Genomic DNA, 15,736 nt, shown 5'->3' on the forward strand with positions numbered 1-15,736 from the left:
GTTCAAGGCATAAGACATGTAATGCAATTCCTTTGGAATGGCTGCCTTGACTCCATTTTAAAATGGTTCCATTTCTGCCAACTTTTTATACTTTGCACACATCACAAATAGATAAGTTACAGTTAGGACAGTTTTGTTTTAATTCCAATCTCTCAACCTCTGCCACAATCACAACAAATTCTCTTCTAACATTTTTCTCTTTGTTTGTAACATGAAAAAATCTTAAGCTATTTTGTAGTACATAAAATTAATTATTTATAATATTTGAACCATCTTCCATTAGAATTGAAAGCCCTACAATATAAGCATGCTTACAGTATTCCAGGTTGGAGTAATTCTTTGTAATGTAAAATGTTATGACATAAAATTGATTTATTCATAATCTGCACTGCTTTGTTGTGAAATATTTAATGTTGTGAATGTAGATTCTTTAGTAAAATGCACTGCATTGAACCCAGAGATGTACTTTATGTAACAGTTACTAAGGATTTTACAAAGTACCTCTGAAACTCTTCCTGGTACTCATGATTAAAGTTTCAGCCTGACAGTCCAAACAATGAAATCAAAATAGCCATCTCACATGCAAAAGGCGTGCTTCAGGGTATGGCCATGCACACAGTTCCTGCCTTGCCAAGACCATTGTGGCAACTGAGCATTCGGGATTTCATTGTCCCTACTGTCAATCTATAACATCCCAGGATACATCCATCAACAAAATTTTGAGCACAAATTTTAAATATTGAGACTAAGATATAATTGATCAGTTATAAGTATTCACCATCCAAGAAACTGAGTCAAGATGTAGCATGGTTAAAGGCATTAATTTAACTTTTAAATAATTTTTAATAAATGAATAATTTAAGGTTGAGCTATACTGTTTCTGATCTGTCTGCCTTTTTATCATGCTTTGCTTTATCACACTTCACAGATAGTGCATTGTTTACAAATTGAAGGGGAGACCCTCCACCAGCAAAAAGATTACGACTTACCTTACTGCCATGGTCTGGAATCAAACCCACAATATCTCCAAGGTACAACTGTACCTAGAGTCCTATTATACCGTACTGAGTTTAGATATCTCTCTCTCTCTCTCTCTCTCCAGTTGTATAACTTTATTCGACTATCAGCATTAGTTCTTGTCCACATTAACGGTCTGTAGATTTTTGAAAGTGGTGACAGGCACATAGGTGACCAATGTATTCAGCTTGTTTGGTGAATCTTCATCCTCATTACGTTTTCTGGACAAACGTACCCGGGTACGATATGGGGCATTCCTTATTCCTTTGGCCCAGACAGCTTCGTTGAGCCTGGTGTCGATGCGCACATCTGGAGTCCCCATCTCCTTCATGGCAAATTTCCGGGTCTCCTTGAGTGCCCGAGGGGCACGCTTCTTGAAACCCACGCAGTGGATGCACTGTGGATGTTGATGGTGTGCTCCCTGGTCACCATCTCGTTCATGGCGGATCGGCCCTTCTTCTCACCACCCTTTGCGGGAGCCATCGTGCCGGCAAGTTGGAAAAAGCTAGATGTTTCTTTAACACAGATGGTTTGGCTACTACATATATCCTGGAGGGAAAGTAATCATTTTTTTAAAATTTTTTAATTGGTTATTCTTCAGTGTCACACGTAGCTAGAGATAAATATTTTAACAGGAACATTCATTCTTTTTTAAGAAAGATAAAGAAGTTGAAGTTGACTAAGATGAAAAATATGAGGGGGTATGCAAGTGAACTAGGAGCAGCCATCAGTAGTCAAATGGCATCATCATGCCGGGAAAGTTCAACTATTACCATCTGCCTGTGAATCCCCTGGACAACTTTTCAGGGGTTAAAACTTTGTGTTTCAGACTCTGTAACAGTAGAATAATCATTCTGCTGGCTTATTCAGGAGTCTTTGTACAGTCTGAGAGACATTTGAAGTATTGTGGCAGGCTCAAAGTCAAGTTTGAAAGCTTTGGCACTTCTGGGCTAAGCCATCTCGTAAACTAAGATGGAATTGCAGCAAGCCGCAAATAATAATACCTTAACTTTTAATTTGCCGTTGTCTTAAAAGTCTGAAGGACTCTGAGAAGTTGAACAAAAGGCCACTAAGAATAACCTGCTAGAAATACACTCCAAAGAAGAAAGTAAACAATGAACCTCAGATAGTTCAAGGCAAGGCACACTAAGAGTGTATGGGACCAAAAATAAAAGTGTGAAGAGAAACTAAAAAGCTTTGAGACTGGCCTTTAGGGTGGTGCATATGAGAGGGGGAAGAATTTCTAGTTAAAGCCTTTCAAGATCCAACACATTACACTTTTTGATGGCCAATGGTATCATTCTGACCTTGACTGCTGCTGCAGAAAATAGAGGGGCATTCAAATGTGGCCATGCATTTGCTCCACGTCAGTCAGACACTGAGGATAATGATGGCCCAAGAATAGAGGTCCTTTTGTAAAATTCTTTGTTCTCTGTGGGAGAAAAATCTGAGAAATATTCTCTATTATAACCCAAAGAGCACTCTTTCTTACAGTCCATAATAGTGGAGAAAGGGAAGAGTATTATTAAATGAGGGGAAAAGTTTACTGAGGGAAATAAATACATAGAGAAACTTCAGGATTTCACAAGATACTTTACCTATGTGAACTTATTTAATTCTAAAAACACTCAGAGGTAGTCATTATTATTTCTATTTGAAGACATAAAAACAGAGATGGAGAAGAGTAAACCATTTGCCAAAGGCCATTTAGTGACTGAGTGATAGAGACAAGATTTGCACCACAATCTGTTGAGTCCCCCCCCCCCCCCAGTTTTTAACCATTATATTTTTCCACCCATTATTAAATATCAAGAGTTGTGGGATCATCTCTAGTAAGTCCTATCTTTCCATCCAATGACTGTAGGCAAATGTTATCTAGAAGATCCTTAGTTTCACTGCATGCTATAGAGACATGGCTGACCTCTAGATGGTTCTTAAGAATTACCTATGAAGGACATTCACTATCAAGCTTCACCCAGCCCTTCTACCAATTAAGTTCTAAAGGACCTGAGAGATGAACTCATTCCACTCAAATGACAAAGGTCCTGATGAAGAGAATCAGACCACAGCAACTCATCTAGTATCTGAAAGGCTTCACCCTCGTTAAAACAATAGCCATGACAGAAAAGCTCCACAATCCTCTGAGAGGAATAAACCACCAATGCAAATTCATCTCCCTGAAATGTCAACATCTTTGCAGAGGTTATTTTAATACCAAACAGTTAACCAAAACAATTAAAGAAGACCCTCGCCTACAATAATCAAGTAAAGTAGAATATTCAATTTCTCTTCTCTGGGCATTATTTCAAGGGTTTGTAATAAATATTCTGTTCTCAAAATGGATTCACTCATCTGGTGGAGAGCCCTCATGTAAAACCATGTTAACAGGTTTTTAATTTTTTCTGCAAAATGAACAAAGACTGTTTTATACAAATACTTTGATAATAGTATAAAAAAGTATAATTTTGTGTTAATTCTGAGCAAGTCTCCATTTGACCTCAGTAAGATTAACTATTCACAATAGAAAGCCATTTGAAATGCAGCATTTGGGAGGGATCATCCATCACAGAGACTAACACATTCTCCATGCTAGACTGAAGCTTAGAACTTAATGGCAAGTTATTGACAGCTTTCGTCTTCACAGCTGCCCCTGGAATCTGTTAACAAGTCTGTTCTTCTGACAGGCAGATACTAGGAGAAACTCACAGTAATCCAATGAACACGTTAAAAGAAATGCAACCCTCTAAAAAACTATGCCTTCATTCTGTTGAACTAAGTAAATATATCTTTTAGTGGTCATCAACCAAGTATATTTAACAAATCTAGCCATATAGTTTTGTTTTGTTTTTATCACCTTTAGTAAAACTATTTCTGGCAAACAAATAGTGAAAAGAACTCAATGTGTCAGAATTTCCAAATTCTTTTTTTTATTACAATTCTCATATTGCAGTTCTACCATCATTTATGTCAGCAGCAGCCTATTAAAATGTATGTAGTTTAATAACATATACTATCTTGATTAATTCTAAAAACAATCTTCTATGATAGGTACTATTAATCCTTTTTCTTTTTTGCAGATAAGTAACCTGAAGCTTTGAGAAGTTAAGGAACATGCCTAGCTTATACTGTTAGGTATTGGTAGAATAACCAATCCCTCCCCACTTCAATAAAAATCTACTTTTTCATGATATAGAGAACCAGCCTTACAATTGAAGTGAGAATAAATATTTTTATGTTAATGTGAATTAACAACAGTATCTTTTTAAAATTATGTGTACTGTAGTAAAAGTAAGATGAAATCAAATTTTTGTACAGACATTTTTAGCATAAGTCCTACATAATTTACATATATATGTAATTCCGATAAAGTTCAAATATAAATATGTACATATTAAATATATCATTGCTAAATAGATAAAAGTAGGCAGTCTCCATTGTAAAAAAACTGAAAGACTGAAATAAACCCTCTGTCAAATTTCTGGCCACACTGCCATCATCACTACAGTCATCACCAGCATTTCACAAGCCTTTAAATTTCCACTTAAGTCATGTTCTTGAGTTGAGGCATCAAAGACTCACATTAAAACTACTATGTTATTGGGTAAGGCTGTGGGTGAATCACATTAAATCATTATAAACCACTAATATTCTACATTACTGTTTAACTAATTGTAATCACCTAGCTGGTCCTTGAAGAACTAGATCACCCAGAACAAATGTTACTAGGAGATGGAGAAGAAAAGGTTAAGAGAGTTCATAAGTTTGTTATTCCTAAAATATACATCAGAATTTATTCTGCCAGGTTTGTCTCAGGATGATGGGATTGGCTATTGAATGTATTAATGCACACTGCACTGTAATCACACATGTATTTCCACATCCTACAGCGTATAGAACAGCTGGTCCTCAGCAGAGCCCCGCCTCCCCATAATGACCCTAGACTTTGCAGATTGTCGGGGCTATTTCTCATGATGCCTTCTATACATGGCTCTTCAAAGGACATTTCCTGTCACCTTTTCTTTTAAGTTCTATTCTCTGTTACTTTTTTTTTTTTCTGTCCAGGGGTAAATGTAGCGGAAGTGGCAGCTAATGGTACATTCAAGTTCTATTCTCTGTTAGTTTTTTTTTCTGTCCGGGGGTAAATGTAGCGGAAGTGGCAGCTAATGGTACATTTTTCATTTGTAAACAATAATTGCATATTTGTGAGTAAACAATCACCTAAATATCAAAGGCAGGTCCCAGGCTGGTGCCAGGCATAATAGCAGAGCTTATACTGAAACAGCTCCTGGAATCACAAACCACCTATCACAGGCTCTCCTCTGAAAACTCCTCTTTGTCTACCCTATACTTAAATAGAGTATGAAAAACTAGAGGATAGTTATTTGGGATATGCATTATTTTAAAATGTGTTTTAATAACAATTCCATGCTTGGGAGGATTACATTTCCCAGTAGTTCCGTAGTTTTCTCTATGTTTGTCCAGATAGTCACATATCTCTGCATTCTAGTGTCAAAAAATAACAGAGTTAGCATGATCCTGGGCTATTCCCTCTAACAACATTGCTGAGGCCATGAAATCATCCACAGTGTTCACCCAGGTCTGTTCAACCCATTACAAGTCAAGTGTCTACAAATTTAAAATGTTTTAACATTAGCTTTTCACTTTAAAAAAGTATAGCGTTTCGGCCCTTAAGAATTACTTCTCTCAAATAGTTAATATCCTTATTATCTAGAGATCTCATATTAAAAACTTGAAAAATACCGAAAACTCAAAAAATAAAGGGCAAGGACAGCTCACAAAATGAGGAAGCACAACTAGAATAAAAATTGTTCAAAATTGTTTAGGGTGTTTTTAATAAAAGAAAAATAAAATAACCTCCCCCCCCCAAAAAAAAAATATTTAACTTGCAACTTTTAAATTATGCAAAATAAAATTATGGTTGAGGGCATACATTGATCAAGGCTTTTGGAAATTAGTTTAGCTATAATATGTGTCAAATGTATGAAAACAGCCTTTGAACTCAAAGAAATAAACCTATATACGAGGGACAAAACACGTAAAAATTGGTTTATCACAGGATTTGTCCTAATATTTGAAAATGATAAATAACCTAAACTCCAACAATAAGGGGAGAGCTATGTAAATAGAGTTACAGCTACTCCATTGTAATACAAGGTTAAGAAGGAGATGAGAAAAGACTTGTCAAAGGGGGGTAACTGTGGAAGTGGAGTAGTAGTTGCATGAGTCTACTATGCTTTCCTTTATAAAAAGGACATTTCTTAAACTATAACTTTATAAGGAAAAGAAAATGCATGTGTGTTGGGAGAAAAAAATATAGAAGGATAGGAAGAAATACAACAAAATGTTAGTAGTAAATAAGTTTTCTTTTACAGATAATTTTTAGAGCAGTATTAGGTTACAATAAAATGGAAAGTAGAGTACAGAGATTCCTATATATCCCCTGCCTCCACACAAGTAGCCTTCCCCCATGGTCAACATCATTCACCAGAATGGTATATTTTTTACCAAAGATGAACTGACATTATAATCACCCAAAGTCCACTGTTTACTTAAGGGTTCCCTCTTGTTGATGCACATTTAATGGGTTTGGACAAATGTACATTGACATATATCCATCATTAGAATATCAGACAGAGTATTTTTACTGCCCTAAAAATCTTCTATGCTCTGGCTATTTATCTCTCCTCCTCCTCCTTTACGCCTGGCAACCACTGAGCTTTTCATGTCCCCATAGTGTTGCCTTTTCCAGAATGTCATACAGTTGGAATCATATAGCATGAACAAGCTTTTTAATTTTTTTTTAGAATCTGTATTTATAATCATTTGCAAATCAGCATTATCCTCTTCACAAAACCCATGGAAACCATGAGAATTCCTCCTTGAAAGTGAAGAAGGTATTGATAAAATAAAACCTTCGGGAAGATAAAGAAAGCTGATACATTAATAATAATAGTTCAGCAACAGAAGACTAGAAGAAAAAACTAATTTTAAAGAAATATTATAAGTGAAAGAATGGTTTCTTTTCATAAACAAAATTCTTGGGAACATATCTGCCCTTGGCAATGAAACTCTTTGGCAGACTCAGAGCCAAGACTGGATTGTGGACAAGGAAGAGATAGAGAACAAAGAAGAGGAAGAGCCAGATAGCTACTCAATAACTGAATATTTCAGGGGGAAAATAAGAATGCTTTATGCACAAAGTTGTTGTTTTTTTAAAGAAAGAATAGACAAATATGGTCTATAAGACGTTGCTGAGCTGATTTTATAGTATTTCCGATCTGGGGAATCTGAAAGCACTCCTATTGTTTTCCAGCCTTTCAGTATATTTTGGAAAGGAACCATGACCTGAGGTATTGTTGTCTTTAGAAAATAAGAATGCTTTATGCATAAAGTTGGTTTTTTTTTTTAAAGAAAGAATAGACAAATATGATCTATAAGACGTTGCTGAGCTGATTTTATAATATTTCCGATCTGGGGAATCTGAAAGGACTCCTATTGTTTTCCAGCCTTTCAGTATACTTTGGAAAGGAACCATGACCTGAGGTATTGTTGTCTTTGGAGACCAAGAGAAATGCAGTTCTCTGCTATCATTCCTCTGATCCTCTCCAATTATAACCCATTGCAGGCAGTTATGTGTGGCCTTTGCAGCCTGGTGACTACTAAATAATTGGAGTTGAGATGTCAAATATTTCCCTAATGAGCTCAAGGTCCAAAGTAAATCCTGTACTGCAACCACAATAGTGAGGCATTTCAATGTGTCTGCTCGGGATGGGTTAGAGCTGTTATGCCTCCAAAACCATGTATGTGATTCCTTAGGGGCAGGGGGAAACAAAGAAAGAAAACCAAGATAAAGAAGAAAAGGATCTCTTTCTGTAATACAGAGGACTATCATTTTTAAATTGTTACTTCTATCACTGAGGTTTAGAGACTCAGCCCTAGAATGATTGATTCTGAACGTTTCTAATTCTTTTCAAATCTAACTAAATTTAGAAAGCTGGAGGTGGAAAAAAGGAATCTTTGGAAAACAAAACATACCATAAGCCCTCCTCAGAAATGACCTGCATATTGGTGGAAGCTTTGCTATTTTTGACAAAGGGGTACCTGGCACCTGTAAGCACAGGTAAACACAGGTGTTACTTCTAAACACAGCCCAGCCTCATCCACCAATGAATGCTCCCGGGTGCTGCCTGTCCTGTCACGCTGAGGTGAAGGTGAACCAGAGAGAGCTGTCACTCCCAGCCTGCATGACTCTGACTGCAGTAAACTTCTTTTCTAAATGAGTAGTTAGACCTGAACAAAGATATTGATGGTGCTTGCTACCCTAACATTTAAAGGAACATTATGGTGATTAAGGTCTATCATTATCATAAATAAAGAAGCCAGAGTCTCACAGCTTTGGTTAAAGGTCATTTCTGAGACTCCACTAAAGCTGGTTGATATTGTCTTCAAATCATGACACCCTTATAGCAAGAATGGGGAAGTTTTACATTAGCAGATTGCATTAGAAAATAATTTTATGTAGTCTCTCCTCCTCATTGAAACAATCATTATAAGCAACCCCTGATATCATGAACACAGCTATTTGAACTATGTTTTATTACACGCAAGCTTTCCAATCCTTTGAATCAGCATGCTGGCTTGGGAGCAGGCTTTGCCTCACTATTTGGAACGTGGACACGTTTGTGCTTGTCTCTTATTGCTTTGGGGATTTTCCCAATGTAAATCCTCCTGGAACTCCGCTCTGCAGCTTTGTACAGATGTACTGTAACTGACTCTTTGTTTATAATCCTGTATCCAGTATTTTTTTAAATGGGAGTAGACAGATTAGACACACTTCTAAGGGACCTATTGTGCATTGTGAGTACTGTGTGCTTAATTGCGAAAAGAAAAAAAAAGCAGCTGCTTAATTTATGGATATCAGCAATAGGGCCAGCAATTTCGACATGGAAAGTGGAACTCTCATCACTCATAAAGTTGGCAAGAGTTCCTTCTGAATTTCTGACTGAACAAGAATCTCTTTGTTTTTCTCCAATTACTTTTTCAAACAACTAAATTGAGTGCTCATGGAAGGTGCTTGTTTTTCTAGTGAAGTCCTCTATTTCACCAGTGAACAGGTGCAACAGAGGGAGTGGCATTTAAGGCATTACAAATGCCTCCAAATTCCACAAGCATGCCTTAAACTTAATCTAGATGTTTCTAGGGATCGATAAAGTTGAGCCTCTGGGGCCTTCGTCTATTCTTTGACATTATCTATAAAACCACCAATTACAATGGTAATTTTTCAGAATCGTTTATGCCTGGAAAAAACATATTACTTCTCTAATGTATTACATCACACAATTTTGACTCATTTCCTTCTGTACTTGGCCCAGAGCTATCAATATTGTAAGGACCCCTCAAGGCCTTCCAACTAAAACAGAGATGGTGTGTTGAAGATGGCAAGGGCAAGGCCAATGCCAAAGACTCTTTCCTTGGCCTTGCCTTTTTTTTCCTCCTGATTCTCTTTCTGACCTTTCCTTGGGCCAAATGCACCATTTATCTTCCTAACAGTAAATATTTGGGAGAGTGGTCTGGTGGTATGAGGGAGCTCAAAATGATCTATATCTTGATGTGTCAGCTACAGTTTTTCCAAACATTATGAGAACTCAATTTTACTTTCTTGTGACACTGTCTTTGGAGTCACAAGACTTGGAACCTTGTTGAAATAAGACTATGTGGAGCTATAAGTAATTACTGTCTCAAAAAATCAAATTCTCTTGGGTGGGATTCAGAAAGGATTTGCTTTAATTATGAAAATATTTTCAGAGGCAAATAGTCCTAAAGTGGAATTTCAATGTATTGTGAACAGATGATCTTTAGCATGAAACAATGTCAGAAGAGTAAGTCATGAGAAGTACCTGCTCAACAATAAGTAAAAGGAATCACATGCACATGGAAAATGTTGTTTTCAAAAATAAAAATGTCAGTTCATTAAAAGGAGGCATTCCATCCTAAATTATTCCTCCAGAGCTTCTAAAATTCCCAAATGCAACCGATTTGGGGTTACTAATAAATGAGCCTGGATTCATGCCCACAAATTGAAGATAACATGTTCCCATATCCCATTACTAATTCCTTTAGCAAGGCTTCCTCTGAATATTTTTTACTTTTTTAAAGTTCACTTTTGGCTACTGAACTTGCATTTACCAGAGCAGGTTCATAGGAGGCACTTCAACTTATTCCTGCCCAAGTATTTGGGAGGCCGCTTTTTAATCAGATGTCTCAGCCTGGCCGGCATGGCTCAGTGGTTGAGCATGGACCTATGAACTAGGCGATCACAGTTCGGTCAAAGCACATTTCCAGGTTGAAGGCTCAGTCCCCAGTGTGGAGCATGCAGGAGGCAGCCAATCAATTTTTTTTTCTCATAGTTGATGTTTCTATCTCTCCCGCTCCCTTCCTCTCTGAAATCAATAAAAATAAATTTTTTTAACTTCTTTTTTTTATATATGCGATCACAGTTCGGTCAAAGCACATTTCCAGGTTGAAGGCTCAGTCCCCAGTGTGGAGCATGCAGGAGGCAGCAATCAATGATTCTCTCTCATCATTGATGTTTCTATCTCTCTCTCTCTATCCCTTCCTCTCTCTGAAGTCAATAAAAATATTTTTCTAAATAGAAAAGACCAAACGATAAGAATGCACCCTATTTTGCCAAAGAAAGACTCTTTTTAAGCATGTTGAGTGGTATGATTTTAACAGCACTCCCTTTTGTTCTAAAAATGAATTGATTTGTATGAAAAATTATATGGCCACCTGATTAGCAACTCTAAAATCTTACTACTTTAGCAAACATAGTGTTTTCCCCTTCTCCCTCTCAGGGCATTATTCATAAGTAACAAACATACTAAGACAAAGAGAAAAGTAGATAGCTAACTGTCACCCACAATGGTCATTTAATTCGTATTTTACTGTTCTGTATTTAAATGTTCATTACCAAAACATTCCACTATTCGAGGTTAAATGAGCCTAGAACTGACACTTTAACAGTAGGTATTATATATCATTACCCTATTATAAGCAATACAGACTTTCATCTATATAAATCAGTGCTCTACAACAAGCAATATAGATTTGTCTCTTCATGCCCTTATTTGTAGCAGGCATGTTTGGAAGGAGAAGTATAAAAGGGAGAGGCAAGGGCCAGAGCAAGTCGGACTTCATAGGTTGTCTATGTTTCTGTAATTGTCCTGATTTTTCTTCTAAGTTTCACTGACTTGGTGTTTACATGAAAACAGGACCATTTTTCCTCAGGACCATGTCACCTGCTCCCAGAAATTGAGTACTCCAAATAACTGAGAGTTCTGAGCAACCTCTGAAAAACCAAATTTAAATCTTTTGCCTCTTAAAGGTACATAGCGGTTGCAATGTCCCCTAACACCACTACCATCTCTCCATTAATGAGAAGGCTACACTTGATAAACTCTGAGATGTTTACTGAGAAGCCACCTTCACTGGGACCCAGAAGCCCCCAGTTATCAACAGGACCCTGTCTGATCTCTGCTGCAGAGAAGCCCACGTAATCTTAACCTGTGATTTCTGAGGTCGGGTCCTTTCTGGCCTCTCGAGAGTGACCTGCTGGCACCTACAAGCTTCTGTGAGAGCCTCTGCTCCAGCCATTTGCCTTGGACCATGACGTCTCCGTACATTACTGTCTCCCATTCCTACTGATGCCTCTGCCTTTTCATTGACTGTCTCAGCACTTCTCATCTTCCTATTATTCACTGGAAACGTCCAGAATCCCTGTATCGTTCACTTAATGCATGAAGAGTTAGTCATGGGCTGCCTCAGGTTCATCTATTTAGGTCACCAAAGCAAACATCCCTTCCCTTTAGAGAATATAAAGTATAATTTTTTAAACTACAGTGAAGAAGTAAATTACCAATTAGCAAATCTGGCACTCTGCCCAGCAGATTTTCATTAACATGTCTATAGAGCAATGGCATTTGCTATTATAAGCAGATTTAATAGAAAAGAAGGAAATGCAAATCATAGGCCTAAATACTATAAATTTACAATCTAAATCCACTTAGAGACACTGCTGCCTGGAACAATTAATCAGCGTCTTTGAATAGGAATTCAGAGGTGTTTGGAAGAACATTAACTCTTAATTGTCTCTCCGTTCTTAATATTTGTATGAATAAATACAAATAGAATTGTGTTCTTATCAAAGCAATCCTGACCAAATTTGATACCTTCAGATAGACAAATATGAACTATGACAGCCACAAAGCTGAATGAAATTAAATTGGGCTTGTGGAGGAGAAAGCTCTTTATAAGTCCAATAAATAAATTAATGGAAAGAATGGTGAGTGTGCCAATATTGAGTATGTGTCAGGACTGCTTATTTTTAACCAAAAGAAACATGACTCTCAGGGTTTTCATCTTAACTGGTGTCAGTTTGTTATTAGGACAAATTGTTCTTAGACTAGTTATACTCCTACTCGTGGAAAGGAATTTTGAAGACAAATTTTCTGCTGAGTTGAAAAATCAAGACTTAGAGACGAAACGAAAACAACAACTACCTAACTTGCAAATGAGAGCATATTTTATAGCATTATATTAAAGAAACCATGCATTTAAATGCAAGCAGATAAAAATTTATTTCATAAACAGATATCTACTTGTCTTTAAATGCATATATATTCAAGCTGTAAGGTGATGATACAAACGGTGGCAACCAAGTAAAGCAATACTTATTCCTAAACACCTTCGTCTTTCTTCTTGCCTTGCTATCTACAGCTGAGGCAGCCATTCTGCAACTCTGATGGGCAGGCCCAGAAACATTGCCTCTGACACACTGAATCCCCAAGTAGAACCAGGTAAGCTTCTTGTTACCTGAGGGTAAAAATTAAATGATTTCTATTTAACCTGCTGTGAGGAGACTTTTCAGAGACTTGCAGCCAAACACATTCTTAAATGACACCCAGCTTCAGGGCAATTTAACAAGTTGAAATAGAATTACCCAGATACTCGGGAATCTAGCTACAGGCTGTCATCAGATGCCCAACTGGGAGAGCAGTTTGACACCAGGGAATTCTGTCAGCAGAGACCCAGGCTTTGGGGTGATCAAAGCAGCGTTCACATCCTCCATGGAGAGAGAAGAAACCAAGAGCAAAAGAAGCAAGACCTGGGTAGGGTCTCTGCTGGCTCTAAAGAAGATGCAAAAGTAATTTAGTTATCAAGTCTGAACCATGGTCAGAGTCAGGTAATGAGCAGAGAGGTTCATGCTGAGCCCAGTGTTTGGCAGTCGAAGCTTCTCAAAGCCTTCAAGGACCAGGGAGCGAGAGGGGATAGAGAGACCCTGGGTATTAGGGATTCTGGACTATTTTATACACTATATAAAATAATCAGCAATATGAAATATAAGTCTTACTAATAGGTGCAAAATAAACAGATACGATAATGTTGGCACTACCTCAGTTTAGACCATCTGAAAGTAAAAGTCATCACACCGAAACCTAGAAGTCTGAGATTTGGAATAGATGGGAAATTTTTTAACATGGACAGAAAGAAATCTAGAATTGTAAATAAAAACTCATAATTTCCTTTTTTTTAGAGTACAAAATTTAAAATGTATTATTGCAGCCTTTTAATTCTTTTGTCCTGGATCAGTGATGGTCTCACTGTGCTCTCTGAAATCCTAGAGTTCTCCAGCACTGCCTTAGCAAGGGCTTGCGGTAGGCCAGGTGCAGGACGGAGGGCAGGGAGGGCCCCGGCCAGCAGCATCACATGGCTCCACCCACAACCACCCTGCCCCCTGCTACCACCCAACACTCTTGGTTTATACATTGGGCTTCTACATAAGAATCATTAAAAGGATTCCAAAGTCAAGGAAGGCAGGATGGTAGTGGAGGGAGGGAGGTGGGAAATGAGAGAGAGAGAGAGAGAGATCTTTCATGAACAATAAGGTTATTTATAGATGACCACCATCCACATTTTCTTCTTTTTCGCCTAGAGGAGTTGGTGTTTTGTTTTCCAAGAGCTTATCATCATTTTCTCTGCTGACTGCTTGCCCATGGATCATCATATTATATCAGATCATTTGTCTTAAAATGGGGCCTAACTCACTAGTCCACGGAGCCCCAGGAAATCTGGGATGTCTCGGGAGGCAGGCTTCTGAGTAGAGTCTTTTATGGAAGGGAGAGCCTTCTTTTTTCACTGGGTGATACTAATTTGACTTGACTGTGGTGGTATGTCCTCGGGCTTTCCTTTCTGAGGTTTTGAAACCTTTTTATTGCAACTGCCAGGGCTTTGTTCTGGATGGTTGATGGTGTTCTGAGACCTGGGGAGAGAGGAACAGCAACCGTGGTACATATTGTAAAGAAAAGAAATATGGATGCTGAGCTTCATCTCCAGACTGAAAAAACAGTGCCAGTGACCACTGGCTGACTCACAGGAAGTAGGAGGGACACAGCCGTGCCCTCCCCTACCCGCTCTTGCTCTGTCCCTCAGGTTAGCTGAATGAAGGCTGACATTGATACAAAATGGACACAGGCTTGGCAAACCTGCAAAAGATAATAAAGAAAGTATAAGGCTTCAATCCTAGAGGTTTTGATCCCAGAATCTCCTCAGCGAGCCAGTATTGCTGATCCATTTATTATTTTCTGTCTTTCTCATCCCTGGTGGAATGTTACCTTTTAGCCTCTCTCTACCCAGGTCAGCAAACTGGCAATCCCATGCCAAATCATACATCTGCAAAGCTGCCAAATGTTACCATACATTTTGTGACTCAAAGTCTTCCAAAATGACCATGTCTAGTCTTACTAGTAATTTGTCAAAGGGAGAAAGGCATTATTATAGTGGAGAGAGACGGTGGTGTCAGCACCTAACTTAGAGAAACTTTCTCATTCCCAGGTCACCAGTTCAAACTAAAACAGTCCAAGACAAGTTGTAAAGTCCAACCTGTATGCTTTAGTTTTAAGATCTCAGTAGACAATATGACCTACTACACTGATGTGGCAGAGAAAAGCATACTTACCCAATATTATACTTGCTGACCAAAAATTTCTAGACTCTCTTGAAGGCAGGTTAGGGCCACTGACCCTTGTGTCCTATAGGCTGGGAGCTGGAGGTACTCTGGTCTGACTCACTTAGGAGTGGCTGTGAGTCCACACAATCTTTCATCTGCTTCCTGAGCAATCAGATGCCTGCTGGCAACCCGAAAGGCTACGTAACTGAAAGCTGCCCTGAGGTCAATACTCTGCAGGGTCGGCTTGAAAAGGTCACTTTTTTTTTTAGTCCCACTGGGATTTCACTTGTCTGCATCAACTAATACAAACCACAAGACTAATTTAAGGCAAGTCTTCTCTTATACCTCCTGATGCTTCCAGGTCTCCATCCACTCACCACCATATTTCTCCCTGTTGTGATTCTCTTGTGTCTTAAGACTGATTTCAGGCCTCTTCATTCTCCTGAGCCTACTTTCTCAAGGATTACCACTGAGAGAGCTGGGAATGCCAAACTATTTCTTCTTGGTCTTTATCTTTTCCCTAAGACATTTGGCACTCCACATTGAAAACCACCTTGTTTTCCTTTAAATTTTCTTTTTTCTGTGTGTATTTTTTAAGGCTAATCTCCAGGCTACTCTCCAGCCCTGTAAATCACAACCCCTGAGTGGGGCCCAAGCATCAGCATCTTTTTAAAATCTGTTTTTATTGATTTC

General features: G+C 38.2%; 1 pseudogene; it reads right to left on the bottom strand.

The window, feature by feature from the left end:
• Positions 1 to 1,127: 1,127 nt before the first annotated feature.
• On the bottom strand, positions 1,128 to 1,500 carry LOC102246115 (annotated as a pseudogene).
• Between the last annotated feature and the right edge of the window lie 14,236 nt (positions 1,501 to 15,736).

Source organism: Myotis brandtii, unplaced genomic scaffold (assembly GCF_000412655.1).
Source record: "Myotis brandtii unplaced genomic scaffold, ASM41265v1 scaffold21, whole genome shotgun sequence".
Classification (NCBI taxonomy): domain Eukaryota; kingdom Metazoa; phylum Chordata; class Mammalia; order Chiroptera; family Vespertilionidae; genus Myotis; species Myotis brandtii.